Source organism: Alligator mississippiensis, chromosome 1 (assembly GCF_030867095.1).
Source record: "Alligator mississippiensis isolate rAllMis1 chromosome 1, rAllMis1, whole genome shotgun sequence".
NCBI classification, from domain to species: domain Eukaryota; kingdom Metazoa; phylum Chordata; order Crocodylia; family Alligatoridae; genus Alligator; species Alligator mississippiensis.
The window spans coordinates 323,361,631-323,381,229 of record NC_081824.1 but is presented as its reverse complement, the minus strand read 5'-3'; positions in this window follow the sequence as shown (position 1 = coordinate 323,381,229).

Below are 19,599 nucleotides of genomic sequence, written 5' to 3'. Positions count from 1 at the left end.
TTCTCTGTCACTGTCTGCCTGCCCGGTGGCTGACTGCAGTTTGGTGGTGTGGGTGGTTCTCTTCCTCCCTCTCCCCCCGCCCCCCACCCCCAGTCAGGCCTTTGCTTCTGGGCTGCCCCCAAGCAAAGCCAAGCCCTGGCAGCTGGGACAGACAGCACAGCAGGATCACCCACTGGGCTGGGGGTCCTAAGCCATGCTAAGCCACGAGCAAGGGGAAAAAGCAGGGCACACCCTGGCTGGGGTCTCTGCAGGCCAGGATGGGGTTTTAAACCTGCTGAGGTCTGGCCATGTCCCCCTCAGTTCAGCATCCATCTGTGAACACTCAGGTCTAAGGTTGGTGGAGATTTCACAGCCTGTTGGAGCCCTGACTACAAGTGTTGTCATACTTTTCCCAGGACAACTGGTGGAAGTCCTATCCACAAAAGGTTATGAACACTCCAATAATTGCCTTAAGTCTGTTAAAAGACTATAGTAAGATCTGGAAAAGTCAGGCTAAGCTGAGGCTTGTTCAGAACAAGTAAAAACCCAAAATCCTGATGCTGCAAGCTATCGTTTCTGAAGAAACCATGAGATATCCCATCAGTATATCTGCTATCCATAGGACTTTCAAGCTGTCTCCTAAGTATCTGGTTACTCCCTAACCTTATGTGTTTTCTGATTATCAATCAGTTTCTTGAGATGCTCCAAACCAGTTAACCCCTTGTCAAGAGAAAAGACAGTGATTTACACTATTGAGAATGCATTGAAGAAGCTGATCTGAGGGTCTAAAAATCTAAAAAGCAGCAGTGTGTGTGCTTCAAGAAGAAAAAATCTCTGATACCATTCACTGTTCTTCTTGAGAGGCTGGAGGAAATGTATCGTCTCCCTTCAAGGATTGTGCTACTAACTTTACCTGTCAGCTTTGCAACCCGAGTACCTTGGACTGGTGAGATCCCAGCGCTATCTCTCTCTCTCCTCTCTAAGCATAAATTTCTGAACCTCAGCTGTATTAGTTAAGCTTGAGCTAAGTTTCCCCAAATACTTAGTGAAACCAGGGTAGTATTGTAATTGTTTGTGTTTGTTTTTCCTTTGCATGTCTATTACTATTAATACTATAATATATTTCATGTACTTAGCAATAAATAACGTTTATAGTCAAACCAGTAGTAACTAGGTACATTTTTCTTCTCTACTTCTCCTTCCTCACTTGCTCTGCAGCAACACTTCTTTTACCTCAGCTAAAGATCCTGGTGAAGCCCAAAAATACTGTGGGGTCTGCTCAACAAGAGGCTAAAGATTGGGACGTGCTGAGTTTGAAACATAAGGGGATCAGCTTGTACAGGCTGATTGACCCAGTTTGGCTCAGACGTGCCCTAATGAACTGAATGCTGGCCCATGAGGGTGTCATCTGGACACCCAGCTGGATTCAGAGGTATTCTGTTTACCTGTGTGCTTGTGTCTGACTGCAGTTTATTGTTGCTCTGATGAACTGATTCTTGGCATATGAGGGTGTCAGCCCATCCATGCTGACCAACCCGGCCAGGTCAAGCATGTCACGTTAATCTGTGTGTGTTTGTGTGTATGACTGATGTGGTGGCTGGAGGAACCCAGCCCCATTGAAACTGAGTCCTGCAAGATAGCTCCATTTGGGGTGAGAACTTGCAGAAGGGAGATACATAGCTCCGTATAGAAACACAAGTAACACAAGCAGCACATTGACAGAATTACCAAGACCCTAGAAACGTATCCCTAATAAATGATCCCACCCCAAGGTGATGGGCAAATCTGGTAACAGTGTGGCCATTTTCTTGTCTGTGTAGGTCTATGTACCAGATTTTTTTCAGAAGCGTCAAGATTTGGGGTCAGGTTAACAAAGAATGAATGGTATCTCAGCTCCACCTACTCAAAGTTGTATTTTCCCAAGCAATGCAGGAGCTTAGCCAAGCCCTGTTGACTTCCAGTAGACTTTTACATTCCCAGGTATCTTTGTAAATATCTGTGAAGCTCTTCAGTAATTAAAATTTTACCAGAAAAATAAGACTAAGTTGTTTGTTTGTTTGTTTTTCCAAATGACTAGTTAACTTTGGTTTTGAACAATTTACTTGAATTCTGGCATTATTTTGGTCCAATGTCTGCATGCGTTTTCATAATTCACTCTCTTCCACAAGAGGCTAGGTTTGTGTTTGTTCATTAAAAAGCTACTTCCACATGGGCAGTACTTCATGTGGTAGCTTGGATGTGGAGTGAAGGAAGGAGACAAAGGATGCACCAAAGGGACAGCAGGGTGTGGGGAAAGAACACAGTAGCATATGAAGGGAATTCTTAGTATTTGCAGTTATGTGAAATTACTTTATTTTCTCTCTAGGTCACAGGATTCATTATTTGGTATTTGATCTTTTCAGCCATTTGTACTCAATAGCATTATTTGCTGTTGTGACTTAGCGTCTAAACACACCTGATTTAGCATTTAGGTTGAAATGTGTATTTGCTAATTCCTATGTCATCGTAACATCTTTTGAAATACAGTTTAAAAATTGAAAAATCAAAAGCTTTTCCTAAAATTTCCCAAAGGCTGTGATGCCATCCAGTATAAACCTCCTTTAATTACATTAAAAAAGCCTGCTGAAGTTTTTATTCATGCACTGGGCATAGGATGCATTTAATATATAATATTAAATAGTAGGGGTGACAGATCCTTTTGGAGAATACTGAAAAAGGAGAATAAAGCTGCATCCATAAACAAACAAAAATTCCAAAACTACATTAACACCTCCCCCCCCCCAACTTGCAAAAGTTATAAGCTACCTAAATTAAAGGCAGTGTAGCCACAGCTATATTGGTAAGTTAACATAGGGGTACTAATTAGCACATCCAAAGCATGCTGCTTCTGAGGTAGGAGGCAGGATGCTTGAGGTCACCTTTACCAGGGATGGTTAGTTTACTGAAGCAGTAGCATAACTGAAGGGAGGCAACCAGTAGCCCTGTGTGAAGCAGCTAGTATTCCCTTCAGATTTGGATTCAAGCAATTTGGGGGACAGTGATTCAATTTGGTGATTTGAATCACCGTCCCAAATTGATTCAGCCAAATCAGAATCACCCAGGCCCATCCCCTGCCCACTCCCAGCCCTGGCAATGGCTGCCCCGTTCACCCCAGCTCCCAGCACTTTGGGGAAAAAAGAAGCCACAACTCACTGGCTCCTGCCTGGTGAGGCAAACTCTGCTACCTATGCCATGTGGGGGCTCTGTATGAGCCTTCTGACCACCCCCATCCCAGCCCACCTCCCCCCCCCCCCCATGCCTGCCTTGCCCACCCCAGCTCTGGCCCTTTTTTTTAAGAAAAAAACCAAAAAACCCCACACTCACCATTCCTGCCTGGTGGGGGGTTGATCCCCACTGCATGGGGGGCTCTACATGAGCCTGCTGAAGCCCCGAGGCCATTGCAGGAGCACTGAGTCCCAGGTTTTGTTGTTTTGCTTTTTTTCCCTTAAAGGGCTGGAGCTGGGGCAGCCATGGGGGAGCGGGGGAGGGTTGGGGGGCTCATGGCAGAGCCCCCCACATGGCGTGGGGCAGTGGGGATCACCCCTCCTCCCGGCAGCACCAGCTAAGGAGGGGCTTTTTTTTTTTTTTTTTTTTTTTTTTTTTTTTTTTTTTTTTTTTTTTTTTTTTTTTTAAGGGCCAGGAGCTGGGCTGGGTAGGGCAGCCATGGGGGAGTGGGGGTTGGGGGAGCCGGCAGGTGTCAGGAGGGGCTGAGGGAGCAGGCAGGGGATGGGGGCTGGCAGGGGTCCCCCCATGGTCCCCTCCCCTCTCCTCTGCCCCGCCCCCGCCCCCTACTTACCAGCTGCAAGTCCGGCTCCAGCTCCCTGCTGCAGCCAGCGGAGACTGCCTGAATCATCGAAGCTCTCCGAATCTTTTCCGAATCGATTCAGAGAGCTTCAAATTGATTCAGACCTTTTTATGGGTCCCCTGATTCGATTCGGATTTGGAGATTCAGCCAAACCCACTGTTACAGTATTTAAGTGATGCACCTGTGTCTAATGTGCTTTGAGCTCATAATGGTTCCCTGAGGCACAGGCGCTAAGGGCCAGATCCACAGAGGGAACTAGGCTTTATGAGGCTGAATGTTTAGGTTGTCTCTTCCAGAATGGAATTGACCAGCTTCATTCAAATCAGGCAGTCACTGGGGAGAGGTAGGCACCTAAAAGTGCTGCTTACACCAGCCAGCAGACAGAGTGAGGGAGTGGGCGCCTAAGCCAGTCGATAGGAAACACCGAATGGAGAGTTGTGCCTGAAAGCCTGCGTCTTTTTTTTTTAAATCAGTGTTAGCTATTTCAGATACCTTCCTGCAAGCCTGTGTGGAAGAGCAGTTCACAGCCCATGCTCTCTCCTGAACTAGTTCTTCCCTAGTTGTTCCTTTGGGTGAAGATGGCTGGATTGCTGCTTTTTCAAAATGTTGCTGCCACTATCCACCTTATTCTGTTACAGCCTAGTGGCTAGAGCACAGGAGCATAACTAGGGTGGGATGAGGAGGGGCTGATAATGAGGGGGTACAAGAATCCCCCCACACACACACTTGGGTCTTTGAAGCAGGGGAAGATCACCCACAGGAGCCTGGCAGTACAATGTATCTAGGGGAGGGGAGCAGGGTGCATGAGTGGAGGTAAGCAGAATGGTGCTCCGTTTATTCTGGTCGGTGTACTCTTGCTGCCACCCCTTACCCCAGCACTCAGCCCAGGCACTCAGTGAGCTTCATACACTACTGCTAGGGCATCTGTCTAGGAGATGAGGCAGAGTTCATCCTTGGGATGATCAAACCCTAATCGAGCAATCTTTAGGAAAGTATCCTAATGCCAAAGTGAGGCGCTGATCTGTACTGGAGCCACTTTCTGCCCCTGTAAGTGAAGCTGGACTGCTCAGCAGAAAGAAGCAGAGAAATTGTGACTAGGGTGAACAAGAAGGATCATGGCCCTGTATTTGGTAATGAGGGCCCCAAATTGTGGAATGTAGGTGGGTGCCAGGCTCTTGTTCCAACACCAAGCGTTGCTCATTTATTTTTCATTAGGCAGTCATTTAAACAACATGCACAGACAGGTGCCTTCCTGCTTTCTCTCTTTCTTGGCCTCATGACTCTTGCATTCCTTTCCACACAGTGGCTTCAGCCTGGCAGTTGGGTAATACTTCAGGAAATGGATATTAGGCAACTTTTGTAATCCCCTCAGGTCAAAAAGGGCACAGAACCAAGGTTTCCCACTGCTCGGTGAGTGCTGTAGATGCTAGACTGTTGTATAAACATGGCTGTGGCTGCTGTGCTTTGTACTGAATCTAGTGCTGTCAGTGAGTGCTGTGTCTGCTCTGAGCGTGCCTACTTTGTCGGGCCTTTTTGCAGCATAAGTGCTGAGACACCTCAACTGTGAAACCTGAAGAGGTTTAGGCATGAGAGAGAGATGCCATGATGCTTAGCTCAACCTAGCCAAGATGGTGGTAATGGTGGGCCTGCACATTAGACATATGAGTACGTCCACTGGTGAAAAAGGCACCTACCGCCTTTCAGACATTTAAGCGGAGTATTTGTAGACTTCAGCACTTAAATCCTAACTGGGCATGTCTACATGTGCTATTACAGTGCCTGAATAAACTGCAGAGCTTATTGCTCCAAAGTTTATTGCTCCTGGGTGCACAGCATGCCAAGAGCAATAAACTTTGGAATAATAAGCTCTGCAGTTTATTCAGGTACAGCATGTGGAGCGGGGTTGGAGCAGCCCTGGCTGGTAGAGGGCCGTGGGGGTTAGCCTGCCAGCCTGGGGTTGCTCCCCCTGGCTCAATGTACTGCAGAGGGGCCAACTGGGGCACAAGAGAGCTTCAGTATGGGGCTAGCTGGTAGGCAGCCCCTGCACTGAAAAACCCTCATGCCCCAGCCAACCTCTCTAGCATCTGCACATGTGCTGCTGCCATGTTTTTTACTCTGCAGCAGGATAAGTACTTTTACTGAACTTACTGCGGAGTAAGTTAGTTTACTCCAGCCCAATAGAGGCACATGTGTAGACACCGAGATGTTTACTTCACAGCTAATTAGTCAGCTCTGCAGTAAATGTCTCATGTAGACATGCCTCCTGACATGTAGTTTAGGAACCCAAGTATTTCTGGTTCTAGGCCTCCAAGACAGGTCACGCAGAAAATTCATGGTATATCAGGGAGTTCAACCCAGAGCCGCAAGTTCCAAGATGGCATCCTAACAGGCTGCATTTTGACTAAGATAAATGATGAACATCATCTCATAACATGCCAAAATGGTTCTCAGTTTACTAACTATTTGGGCCAGGCAGTTTTACTCATCTTATTTTAATTTACTTCCAGATCACAGTGAATCTGGGACAAGGTTTGACAGGCAGGTCACGGAAGCAAACTCTTTATTTTCATCTATCATTTTCTGATGAACAACAGCAATAACCTTCCCCAGCACTTCTCGTTTTTGGATGTTTGGGACTATATTTTGAAGTGGGTCAAGAGGAGACAACAATAAGAGCCAGCTTAGTGCAATGCATAATATAGCAATATTTTGTCATGTGCCTCTAGTCTCCAGTACAGAGAATCACTGCTGTTCAGTGCTGAATGATTATGACATGTACTGTGACAGGGTTCAAGTCTCAGATGATATTTGAGTGCTTTGTCCGAGGTTACAATGGTTTCATTTTTGATGCAAATGGAAGGGAAGACTTCCAAAGTGCTCTCTTCTCAAAGCTGGGGAAGAAAGATATTTGCTGCATACAATGGCTAGATGACAAATTCTGAGGAAACTGCATACAGCTGAAATAAAAGTATCTTTAATGTTTCATGACATTCTTTACTTATCAAAGAAGCTCACAGACTGTTCTACCTGAGTTATTTTGCAGTTTGGGGGAGCTCTGAGCTTGCTACACAATAATTCCAGTAACTTGCAGGAAACAAGTTTAGGTGTTCACAAACTTTTTAAAATACACAGTTTTGGACTAACTTCTCATGGGAAGTGCTTACCCCGAGTGAGCAGTAAGTCTCCTTGCCTCTTGAAGCGCAAGCATGATTCCTATTAAGGCTAATGGGAGCTGCATAAGTGCATATGCTCCACAAGGGGTGAATAAAAGCATTTAATTAAGAGACCTTGTGGTTTTGGGAGAGTATAAAAGAATCAGCTGCAGTAGCAAGCTGAACTGTTTCTGACAATAGAGTTTACCTGTTTTTGGTTGGTAGAAAATACCCTGTCCTATGCACATTGAATAATAAATGGAAATGGCTTCACAAGTAGAGTATTAAAAGATAGCTCAATATACACAAGCAGGGATTCAGGATAAAGTAGCTTTAAGCCAGGAGCCTCGAGAAGAATTTACAGGATTCAAATAGAGGAAACGGGAAGATAATTTACATAAATTAAGGTGCTCTAGACTATGGCCGGATTCCTATAGGCCAGGATAACGTTCAATCATTGCATCACATTACATTGTTCTCTCTTGTTGACCTTGGTGAAGGCATGGGGCAGGCAAAGTCCAACCTGCATGGCAGATCGGACCTGTGGCAGACTCCATTTCCCAGGAATCATATTGAATAGATTTTCCTTTCCGCATTTGTGGATCAGTTGATATATTTTTATGAAACTTCAAACAATATGATCATGGATTAGGCCTAAAAGTCATCAAAACCTATTATGTTCAGTTTCCAATCATTTCTGTCTGTAGACACCTTTTCTAGGATGCTTCTCATAAGATAATTAATTCCGGAGGTGAAATCACTCCTTACTGTTGGAGCAATAGAAATTCTCTTCTATTCGGAAGGAAGAGTTTTCAATACCATTTCCCTTTAGTTACCAAAGAAAAAGAAATGTGGAGCTCTAGTCTGGATTTGAGAAGTGTTACCAGACCTGTAATTTGGAAAGCAGCTACCTGGGGACAAGCACATTTGCTTATCAGATACTATTTTTGGCTTCTAACTCTGATTATGTTGCAGTCTGTAGGAGATTCTGGGCATCCTTGTCATCAGGTTGCTGTCTGCAAGTCACAAGAGTGTAATAGATTGTGGACAACCCTTAGAAGATGAAAGAATGATTAATTACCTAATAGTAACAGGCTCCTAAATATGTGTTGTTTATATGTAATCTATAACGTGCTCTCCTTCCTCACTAGTATAGTGTCTAATAAAATCTGGATTCAGAAGAAATGATGGACAATTAGTTCTATTTTGTCCTTCATACCTTTGAAAGGGGAGAGAAGAGTACTTGAATTCTGATCTCAAGGACATGGGATGTATCCAAGAATGTGCACCAAGAATAAAACATGAATGGACATCTTGAAGAATCACAACCATTGTTTTGCTTGTAAGGAAGCAATTATATCAAATGAAATATAAAATGGTCTCATAAATAAAAATAATGTTTTTTTACTTGATAGTGAATGAAAGCCACTTATTAAGAATTATTTTTTCTTATACAGGGTGCATCAACACATATACCTTAATGTGCAATAGCTTATTCTACTGCAAATTAAAGCAACACATAAAAACATGCTAATACACTAATGTGCAGTAGAATAGGCTACCGCACATTAAGAGTCACTAAAAAAGCATGCACTGGCACTATTGTGCATTAGCATGGGTTGATGCACATTTATTTAGTACCTCATATTGGAGGTACTAAATTTAATGCACATTAGGAAACGTGCATTAATTCACATGCAGATGTGCCCACAGAGTCCATTTTAGCTGCTGATAGTCATACATTTTCAGCGAGGTCCTAATTTCTTTTAAGACCAAAGCATAGTAAGTTTCATTCAATTACCAAATTATGTTAACAATGCAGCTTAATTATGTAGTTCTAATATTTCTTTATAGTGTCATTTGCCCCATAATATACTGTTTCAACAGCTTTCTTTTCACTACAGCAAATATCCAGTTGTGTCTACAGAGCAGTATATAAATATTAATATATAATAATTAAATATTAAATATTAATATATAAAATATAAAAATATAAAAATTAAATATTAATATATAAATACACTGGTTCTGTCCTACCAGTGAGCGGTTCTGTCCTACCAGTGAGCAGACACGGAAGATGGCACAAGAACTGAATTAGAGAGACCAACTGGTGGCTTTGGCAATGGTGTCTCGAAGCAGGCTTCGGCTTCCTGGACAACGACCCGCGCATCACGACAAGGGACATGATCAGTTGGGATGGGCTTCACCTGTCCCCCAAAGGTAAGCGTGTGTTCTCTTCTAGGTTGGTGGATCTCCTCCGGTGGGCTTTAAACTAGGCTCATCGGGGGGAGGGGAAGATGAGGGCGGGGGAAGCCATGGACCACCAAACTATGTGGCACCCACAAGGGCAGCCCAGCCTGAAGAAGGAGAACATTGGGAACCTGCAATCCATGGGGCGGACAGCAATACAGCACAGGTATGCAAAAAGCAGGTAAGCAATAAGGCAGCTCTCAGAGACCATAAAAACTAAGGAGGCGGTAGTCATGGGGGACCTAAACTACCCAGACATCTGCTGGGAGACACAGACAGCAAAGTCCCACCGTTCATGCATGTTCCTATTCTGCATACAGGACCTCCACCTGATGCAGGAGGTACACGGTCCCACTAGGGGGAATGCCTTACTGGACCTGGTATTGGCAATGGGGGATGATATGGTAGGGGACCTACAGATTGGTAGTCACCTGGGGGACAGTGATCACCAAATAATAGAGTTCATCATAAGTTGTCGAGTGGGTAAGGTAATTAGTAGGGTGAAAGTGCTAGACTTTAGGAAAGCTGATTTCAATGAACTCAGGCGATTAGTCAAGGACGCACTGCGGAGTAGGAGTTTTGAAGAGATGGGAGCCCAGGAAGGGTGGTGTACCTTAAGAAAATGATCCTTTGGGCACAGAGGGAGACGATCCCGAGGCAAAAGAGGGAAAGGAGCCAGGAGGCTTCCTTGGCTGACCAGAGAAATCCAGGGCAGCCTGCGGACTAAATGGGGAGGGAGCATATAAAAAGTGGAAACGGGGAGAGATTACCAAAGATGAATATACCTCCTCTGCTCGCACTTGTAGGGAGGCAGTTAGACGGGCCAAAGCTACCATGGAGCTGAGGATGGCATCCCAAGTAAAGGATAATAAAAAATTGTTTTTTAGATGCATAGGGAGTAAAAGGAAGGCCCAGGATGGAATAGGACCCCTACTAAATGGGCAGAAGCAATTGGTGACGGACAGGGGGGACAAGGCTGAACTCCTTAACGAGTTCTTTGCTTCGATGTTCCTAAGTGAGGTGCATGACAAGGCTCTCACTGGGATTGTAGAGAGGCAGCAGCAAGGCACCAGACTACCATGCGTAGACCCTGAGATGGTGCAGAGTCACTTGGAGGAACTGGATGTGTTTAAGTCAGCAGGCCCGGATGAGCTCCATCCGAGGGTACTGAAGGCACTGGCTGACGTCATTGCACAGCCACTGGCGGGAATGTTTGAACACTTGTGGTGCATGGGCCAGGTCCCGGGGGACTGGAAAAGGGCCAATGTGGTCCCCATTTTCAAAACGGGGAGGAAGGAGGACCCAGGCAACTATAGGCCAGTCAGTCTCACCTCCATCCTAGGCAAAGTCTTTGAAAAAATTATCAAGGCTCACATTTGCAAGAGCCCGGCAGGACAAATTATGCTGAGGGGAAACCAGCACGGGTTCGTAGCAGGTAGATCGTGCCTGACTAATCTAGTCTCTTTTTATGACCAGGTTACAAAACGACTGGACGCAGGAGCTGGGGTGGATGTCGTATACTTAGACTTCAGGAAGGCCTTCGATACGGTATCCCACCCCATACTGGTGAGCAAGTTAAGAGGCTGTGACTTAGATGACTACACAGTCCAGTGGGTGATGAATTGGCTAGAGGGTCACACCCAAAGACTCATAGTGGATGGGTCGGTATTGACCTGGAAGGGTGTGGGCAGTGGGGTCCTGCAGGGCTCGGTCCTTGGACCGATACTCTTCAATATCTTCATCGGCGACTTGGACAAGGGAGTGAAGTGTGCTCTGTCCAAGTTTGCGGATGACACAAAACTGTGGAGAGAAAGTGGTCACACTGGAGGGCAGGGAACAACTACAAGCAGACCTGGACAGGTTGGACAAATGGCACAAAACAACAGAATGCAATTCAACAAGGAGAAATGCAAAGTGCTGCACCTAGGAAGGAAAAATGTCCAGCATACCTACTGCCTAGGAAATGACCTGCTTGGTGGCACAGAAGCGGAAAGGGATCTTGGAGTCCTAGTGGACTCCAAGATGAACATGAGTCGGCAGTGTGACGAAGCCATCAGAAAAGCGAGTGGCACTTTATCGTGCATCAGCAGATGCATGACAAATAGATCCAAGGATGGGATACTTCCCCTCTATCGGGCGCTGGTCAGACCGCAGTTGGAGTACTGCGTGCAATTCTGGGCACTGCACTTCAAGAGGGATGTGGATAACCTGGAGAGGGTCCAGACAAGGGCCACTCGTATGGTTAAGGGCTTGCAGGCCAAGCCCTATGAGGAGAGACTAGGGCACCTGGACCTCTTCAGCCTCCGCAAGAGAAGGTTGAGAAGCGACCTTGTGGCTGCCTATAAGTTCATCTTGGGGGCACAGAAGGGAATTTGTGAGGCTTTACTCACCAAGGCGACCCCAGGGGTTACAAGAAATAATGGCCACAAGCTAACAGAGAGCAGATTTAGACTAGACATTAGGAAGAACTTCTTCACAGTTAGAGTGGCCAAGGTCTGGAACGGGCTCCCAGGGGAGGTGGTGCTCTCCCCTACCTTGGGGGTCTTCAAGAGGAGGTTAGATAAGCATCTAGCTGGGGTCATCTAAACCCAGCACTCTTTCCTGCCTATGCATGGGGTCGGACTCAATGATCTATTGAGGTCTCTTCCGACCCTAGCATCTATGGATCTATGAATATATTGTTCTCCGTTTTTAGGTTGCACAAGACAACCTCTCTGGTAGGCTTTCTATTTTTAATTTGTCCCTAGCTGAGCAGTAATCTTTGATAGCTTTGGCAGAATGAGAAGATTATAGAAGGAATTGTGCTGGAAACATTTTTTGGTGGTAATAGGTTATCAAACCAAAATATTCTTGATTTCAAAGAAAAGTACATCTTGTGTAACTTGTTGCTCTCTAGATAAGGATCTAGGCCAACTCTAGACAACCCTGTATCGCTTGAGCCTTAAAAATTGGCATAAACACTATTTAATAACAACATTTGTGGCTTGCTCAAAAGTTTAAAAAAATCTAGAATTAAAACAAAAATAATAAATAACTAAAACAATTTTCAATTAGAATTCTGATGAACAACAGAGGAAATCACCATTTTTATCCATCTTTATAGGCTAATACTAAGGCCTATAAAGGAAATAGATGGTGTTGTCACACCTGGCCCGCTATGTAGTTCCAGAGAAAACAAGAAAGAAAAAAAAGAAGATGACAAGAAGTCCCCAGCAAAGCTAAGCCAGATATTCATCTGTGACAAATTTTCCTAATGACTCTGTGCTTGTTTGAACATTCATCAGCCTTCTTCTAACAAGTTATTTATTATTATCACCATCATCAAAATGTTGATCTGTAAGTCCAAGACTTAAAAGTGAAAATATGAAGATGACATTGCAAAGAGAGAAGTTACATGGACTATCCCTGCTACTAGCAGGTTTGAGGAAAAATTCTTTTTCAAACTGTAAGGAAGGTATGAAGGAAAGTCTGTCAATTTTATTGCCTGTAGTGGTGACCCAAAAGAAAACAGAAAATGATTGATGGGATCTTATTTTCCAATAACACAGTGATGAAAAGAATGGAGATGTCCAATGATCTTCCAGTACCAATTACATTTTCATCTGTTGCATGTATATATTTTTGGTTTCCAACTGATGGAAGTTGGGTGCTCCCAATACTAAACAGTGAGCTGATTTTGTCTGGTTCAAAACAGTGATATGACTGAGGAACCATGTGACCTTTGCCTGCTTTATTCTACCATCATTGCCTCAGATTTGCTTGAAGAACTGAAAAACAAAAGTGTAAAGGTATGACAGTGAAAATATGAAGTTTGATTGATCCAAGTTTGACAATACTTGTACAGATGAGGTACCTGACATGACTTGCAAGAATGGTTGTGTTGCTTTGCTAGAAAATATTTTGGAACAAAAGTTATTTAAGCACTATTGTGTATCCAGCAGGAGGCTCTTTGTTCCAAATGATAGGTTTTTTGCATACTCTATACCCTGTTATCTTATCTGATGAAAACTTAACTGCTCAAAATGACAAGCGAGGAGTATAAGCGATCCATTGCAATGTTCATTGGCAGGTAGTGAGAGAGGCTTTCAAAAATAAAACTAGAAAAGTGCTAAAACGTTCAGAATAGGGGAGTGAATTTGTTAAAGATGTCAAGCTTAAAGACAAGGACTTGTATAGGTGACACTGCTTTCGTTGCAGTATTATGTTTCATCTCAACTACCTCAATACACCTACGCGTCTTTCCATCCCACCATTTTGCAACATAGTTTAATTGCGTTCAATCTCATGTAAAAATTGAGGCTCTTTCAAAACAGTTTAGCTCATAGTAGTCTAGAACATTCATTTGCAACAGTTACCACTTGATAACGAGGGGGATATTAATTTGAAGAAGTATGGCAATGCAATTTCTTGTCTATTAGACTCATGAGGGATTAGGCTCAAAGACATTAGGGTTGAAATGAGCATTGTAGCTTTTATTTTTTCACTGTTTCAAACTGTGGTGGGAGAAACCTCCCTAAGGTCCGTTGTCTAGCTGTAATTTGATTGACAGACAACGCGGGTAAAGAAAGACAGCTGTTTATTTGCTCGAGCAAAGACCATAAAGCCAGCAAAAGGCAAAATGGCCCCCCCTCAAGGGTAAGGCGATCTTTTATACTTCTTACAACAAAGCAAGACTATATGGTTAACAAAAAGCAATACTTGGGGCGGTGCTCTACAAATCTTTGTAACAGCATATTTCTATTAAGCTGAACTAGCACTTTTTTAAAAGCTAAAAGTTAAGTAACAGTAACATTATGTTAGCAAAACCTCACACAGTAGAAGATACTTCTCAAGGACACAACCAGTAAGCTCAAACAATGGTTTCTCTGTCTTATCTTACTTCTTGCTGTAGCTGATTTTTTTTAGCACACAGACACAGATTCACTTTTTAACTCAGAAAATGCTTGTTGCAGTTAAAATGATTACTTGACACAAGCAAAGGCCTAGCTATCATTTTGCCTTGTGGTCAGCTGCATTACTAGGCCACAGGTCATGCCTTGTATTCAGCTGTAAAGCTAATACTTCTTAATAATCCAAATTATTGTAAACCTAACAGTATGCTTTCAGAAAACTATTCTATTTCAGGGTAATGACAAACCTGCGGACTACAAAACACTCAGGTTGACCCAACACAGAATCTGGTTTTAGGACTGCTTCCTTGGAGGAAGCAGGATTATATTTTTATATAACCGTACTTCAGAATGCATCTTGCTTATAAAACAATTTTTCCTTCCTGAAAGTTGTTCTCAGGTCATCTTGAAATGAGTGCCCCATACTTATTTCAAACACTATTTTTAGCCTCCTCCCCCTCTGTATACAATAAAGGTCCATATACTAGAGCTTAAATTTCCATAAAGACTAACATTCTTCAGGCAGTGTACCTGATACCTTTAGGATATATTCAAGGAAGACACAGACCATGTCAGAATTTTTTTCTTCAGAAACTATCCCCCCACACACATTTCAGGTGACATGTATTGCGGATTGAATGAAAAAGTACCATCTGTTTTCACTTAGGCATGATATTGCAGCTTTGCAAAATGGAGTGAAGCATTGGAAGACAACCTTCAGCTTCATTTGACAAAATGTTAGCTATCCACATTTAAATAGAAAAGTGTGTGATTAACAAAGTTATTTGTATTTTCAGTAAAGCAAATTCAGTAAACAAATGGTTGATAAGGAACTAATATCAGTTTACTTGAAAGATTCAACTCATTTTTATTAGTTGTTGGCTTTTACTATAGACAAATGCCTCTTCAGACATGCACTAAATTCATTTCTGAACTGTGGAGGGAATATAAATATTTAACACTGACTTTGTATCTGACTTGCTGATGAATCCTCGTTGAAATGATTCATTGTTCTAAATGGAGAAAACAGTGTTTGTAGCAGAATGACCCTCAGGTGGAGATATGTTGGTATGACTAGGCCTAGTCCTTTAAACAATTACTTCAATATAACCACTTGTGAGAATGAGCATTGTACTCTGTACTGGTGTCTGCACCCCTGAGTCCTTTGTGACATATCTACAGCATTTCTCAGTGAGTCCTGAACAGCAGGGACAGCTTTTATTTCAAATCATAGGACACAAAAGCTTCCATTGCTTGTTGGTCTCATTTGAACAGACTATAGCAAATGTTCAAGCTGTGATCTGAGTTTCACTTTAGAGATGTTTATTTTATCTGACAGTAATGTTGCTGGATTTTTTAGTCTCACGTTGCTGTAAGACTGAATCCTCTGTCCCTGTTGTTGAAGAAGACCGATTACACGTTTCAGATCTCTCTGCCCTTTCTTGTTAGCTACCTCTCCTCAAACACATACGGAGTTAGGAAAAACAACAGTGAAATGCAGTCAGACACAAGCACACAGGTTAACAGAGCGTATCTGAGTCAGGCCGGACTATTCGGCGTTGATAAGCTGACACCCTCATGTACCTTGAACTCAGTTCATCCCTTACTTCAGCAGGACAGTAATAAATGCAGTTAGACACACATACACACATGCTAACAGAGTACATCTGAGCAGGCTGGGTCCGATCAGCACTTTCAGCCGATACCGTCATGTGCCTCAAAACTCAGTACGTCACAATCTCTTATCACAATGGTCCTAGTAGTAACCCCCCCTTGATGAGCAGACCCCACTGTAGTATTAGGAATTACAGGGATCTTTGACTTAGGTAAAAGAAGCGTTGCTGCAGAGCAAATGGGGAGGTCAAGAGGAAGAAAGAGTAAGTGAGGTTCAGAGAGCTTGGAGTCAGAGAGAGAGAGAGAGAGAGAGAGAGTTGGGGTCTCACCACTCAGTGAAGCTTGAACTAGTCGAGGTTCCCAGGTGTTTGTTGGAGCTTGCAGGCAGGCAGAGCCCTCAGCATGACCCATGGAGGGATTCCAGGCAGAAAAGGAGTGAAACTGGTGCAGCTTTTTGGATCCAAGCACCAGGACAGAAACTTGAGCTTGGGTAGGGGTTTTGTAGACAACTAACAATGGCTCAAGAGAGAATGCTAGGTTTGTTTATGGGTAAACCGTGGCTCATATGGTGGATAATAGGAACTAATCACCCCTGGCTATGGGTGGCATTACTGTGAGGAAGCTCACAATACAGGCAGGCAGATTCAGTGTTTTGGGTACCAACAGAGGAATCATTACTAGAATTGATCTCATAAATGCTGAGCTGGGTGTGTGTAGATGTGGGTTGATTAGCATTTGAAGCAAGGATTCCCCCTCATGCAGTGCTCCCCTGCTTTTCTGATCCCCGAATTCAGTGCAGTCCTTGCCTTGGAATCTCTGTTCCCCATTCTGAATGCTAATGAAGGTGCATGCCTGTCCCATCTCCCATTTAAATGAGTTGTCATCCATTTCCGTCTCTGATGTAAATGAGACCAGGGGAGTTGCTTCACTCCTATCAACTTTGTCTGGAGGGTTTTAGGTGTGTCTTCCCAATGCATCTTCCTTGTCTTTTGTAAGTCCTTCCTCTAATCAGTTCTTGTTCAGGCAGAGGTGGGGAGGGGGAGAGTTCTTTGTGAGTCAGACAGGCTGCATCCTGTGCCAGGAGCCCCAAGAACAAAGAGCTGAGACCAGTTGGACCACCCAAAGCCACACTGCAGCTGCTGGCCAGGCTCTGCATGGCAGAATTGCTGCTGCTGCAGCCCTAGGAGGTCCCCACAACCCCAGGTAAGGCTGCTGAGCCAGCACAGTGTTGGCCCCAGCCTCCCCTACCGCACTTGGGGTAACTTGCTGCGTGCCAAACTGCACACAGCATGGGCATTCTCCAGGGACAAGTAGCAGTGGCACTATGTGCACCACTGCTAGTTGTCCCAGGGGAACCAAATGTCTATGCTTGTCTGGACATGCTGAATGGGAGTAGCCTGGAAAGGGATGCTCCCACCCTGTTCTGCCCTCCTGCAGCAGCCAGGGGGAGAACCAAGCAATCAGAGCAGGGGCTGGGACATTGCTCCCTACCCCCAGGAGCTGCCTGCTGCTGGGGCAGGCTCCAAGCTCAGACCCCAGGTGATCTTCAAAGCTTCACACATGTTTGAGTGTTAATGGCCTTGGATGCCAAAGAGTACAGTGGTGCCCAAAAGCTTGCCTGTGTCCCTCCCAGCTAAACAGCTGGCCCAATAAAAGATATTATCCACAGAAATGTTTACGCATTTTTCCTTTCTATGTGGTCATCTCTACTTACATTACACCATGCTAAAATGTAATAATTGCAACAAATGAGAGTGTGGAGAATACTCTACAATGACTAATATATAATTGTAGAGGCTGTTGCCAAATGCTATAATTCCCCGCACTCTCAGTAGTTCTGGGTATTTTTTTCCTGAATCACGTACAGAAATTTATGTTCAAACTAGCAGACTCCATTCCAATTAAGGTTTTAGACATGAGATAAAATATGTACAGTTTGGTTCATTTCAGAAGAAAAGTCAAACTCAGAGGTAGTATGGACGAGAATGGAAAGAGAAGGTAAATTGATGGGATGAAGAAATTATTATTTTCTTTTTAAATGGTTCTCTCTCAGCAGTTTGGAACTCAGTCAGGTTTTTCTTCACTTGTTAAAGTTCTTATTAAAACACATCAATAGGAGTTCTGTGGAGGAACCTCTGCCTCAGCCTCAGCAAGATAACCTACATATATCCAGCTGATTAGAATTTAAGTTTAAGCTACCTCCCTATACAAACTAGACCTATACTGAATAGCAGTCAGAGAGCAGTGAATTTAAGTGAGGAAGTCAATGACTCAATGAGAAGACTGATTTTTGTTGCTTTTAGCATTGTTGGCCATTATTTGGGGTGGGTTTTGGTTTTTTTTGGTAGTTCCCAGAAGCCCTAGCCAGCATCAGCTCTTGTTATAGATACTGTATAGATATGGTCCCTGCTTTCAGAATGTGGGATAAAAGGATAACTTTGGCAGCTATATTCAATTCAAATCCTGACTGTCATCTTTGGCTGCAATAACTTTTTGTTATGCTTCATTTCTGATAATTCTTTTTAGTTTTCCTGACATTTCCATTAGTCTCATTTCATCATGGTCAAGGAATTCTGAGTGACTTTGAAGAGATTACTTCTTACCGGTTCTGAAATTGAAAGGTTGGGATGGTTCATATTTATGATGAGAAGATGGGTAATATTGGGTAAAAAAATGTATCTTAAGTATCTATTTCTCTCTAATGACTTGGATAATTCTGCTCCAAATAAGGACCTTCTCTATTGGAATTCTGAACAAAGCAAAATATGACTGTGACTTCAATAAATGCATAGGGCCTCAAAATCTTATAGCAGTATTAACAAAATAACGGGTAGAGTGGATATGTTCAATACCAATCTGAGTGTTGAAATGAAGACACTGGATAGACTATTTTTGAATTGATATCAGAATTCCAAATTAAAACCAAATGCTGGTTTTGTATTCATTTTGGAGTGGCTCATTCACATAAAACCAGACTTTACTTCTCTATAAATATTGCTAAAATATTTCTAAGTCTAGCCTCCAGGCTGATCCTTCCTGGTGGCACCATGGCTAAGTACAGACAGTCAAAAAGCCTGAGGCAGAATCTACTCAATCTAGGCAGCTTCCTCTTAGCTGCATAGGTTGAACAAACAACCAACTGAAAGTGCATTCACTTTTCAATTGAGAAAGGCAGAGGGAGGCGTTTACTGACCCAGGCCAGTAAGCAGGGGGCACTAGAACATGTTTCCCAGCTTGCTGGCCATTGCCAGCCCAGTCAAGTGTCCCCAACCCTCTGCTGTCCCCACACAAGAGGTTAAGAAGCCCCCTATCTGGGTGCTGGCCCACCTTGGGGGAGGCTCCTCCTCAAAAGGTTTCCCCCAGCCCAGACAGCCCTGGGCACCTGAGGGGAATTCCCCCGCTTCCCCTTCCCAGCTGCTCATTGCTTCAGCTGCTGCCACAAGAGGCAGGGAGAAAAAGTCCTCTAGGCTGGGTGCCTGCCCATGTAGCCTAGCATGAGAGCACCAGAAAGCCCTGCCTTGGGGAGGCTTCCCACCACCCCAGCCCAGGGCTCCCCAGCCCTAGGGAGATGAGGGAAATTCTTCCCCTCCTGAGCCCTACAGCTGCTTGTCTCAGCCCCTGCAAGTCCCAGGGATAGCCCCGGGCAGCCTCAGAGAGCGGAGGGAAGCCCTTCCACTCCCTGAAACTAGTTTTGCCTCAGACTCGCAGGGGCTGAGGCAAGCAGCTATGGGGTTGGGGAGGGGAAGAATTCCCCTCAGCTCCCTGGGGCTGCCCTAGGCTGGGGGACCCTGGGCTGGGGTGGGGGGAGCCCCTCCAGGCAGGGGCTTCCTAGTGCCTCCACGCTGGGCTTTGAGGATTGCTTCTCCCTCCT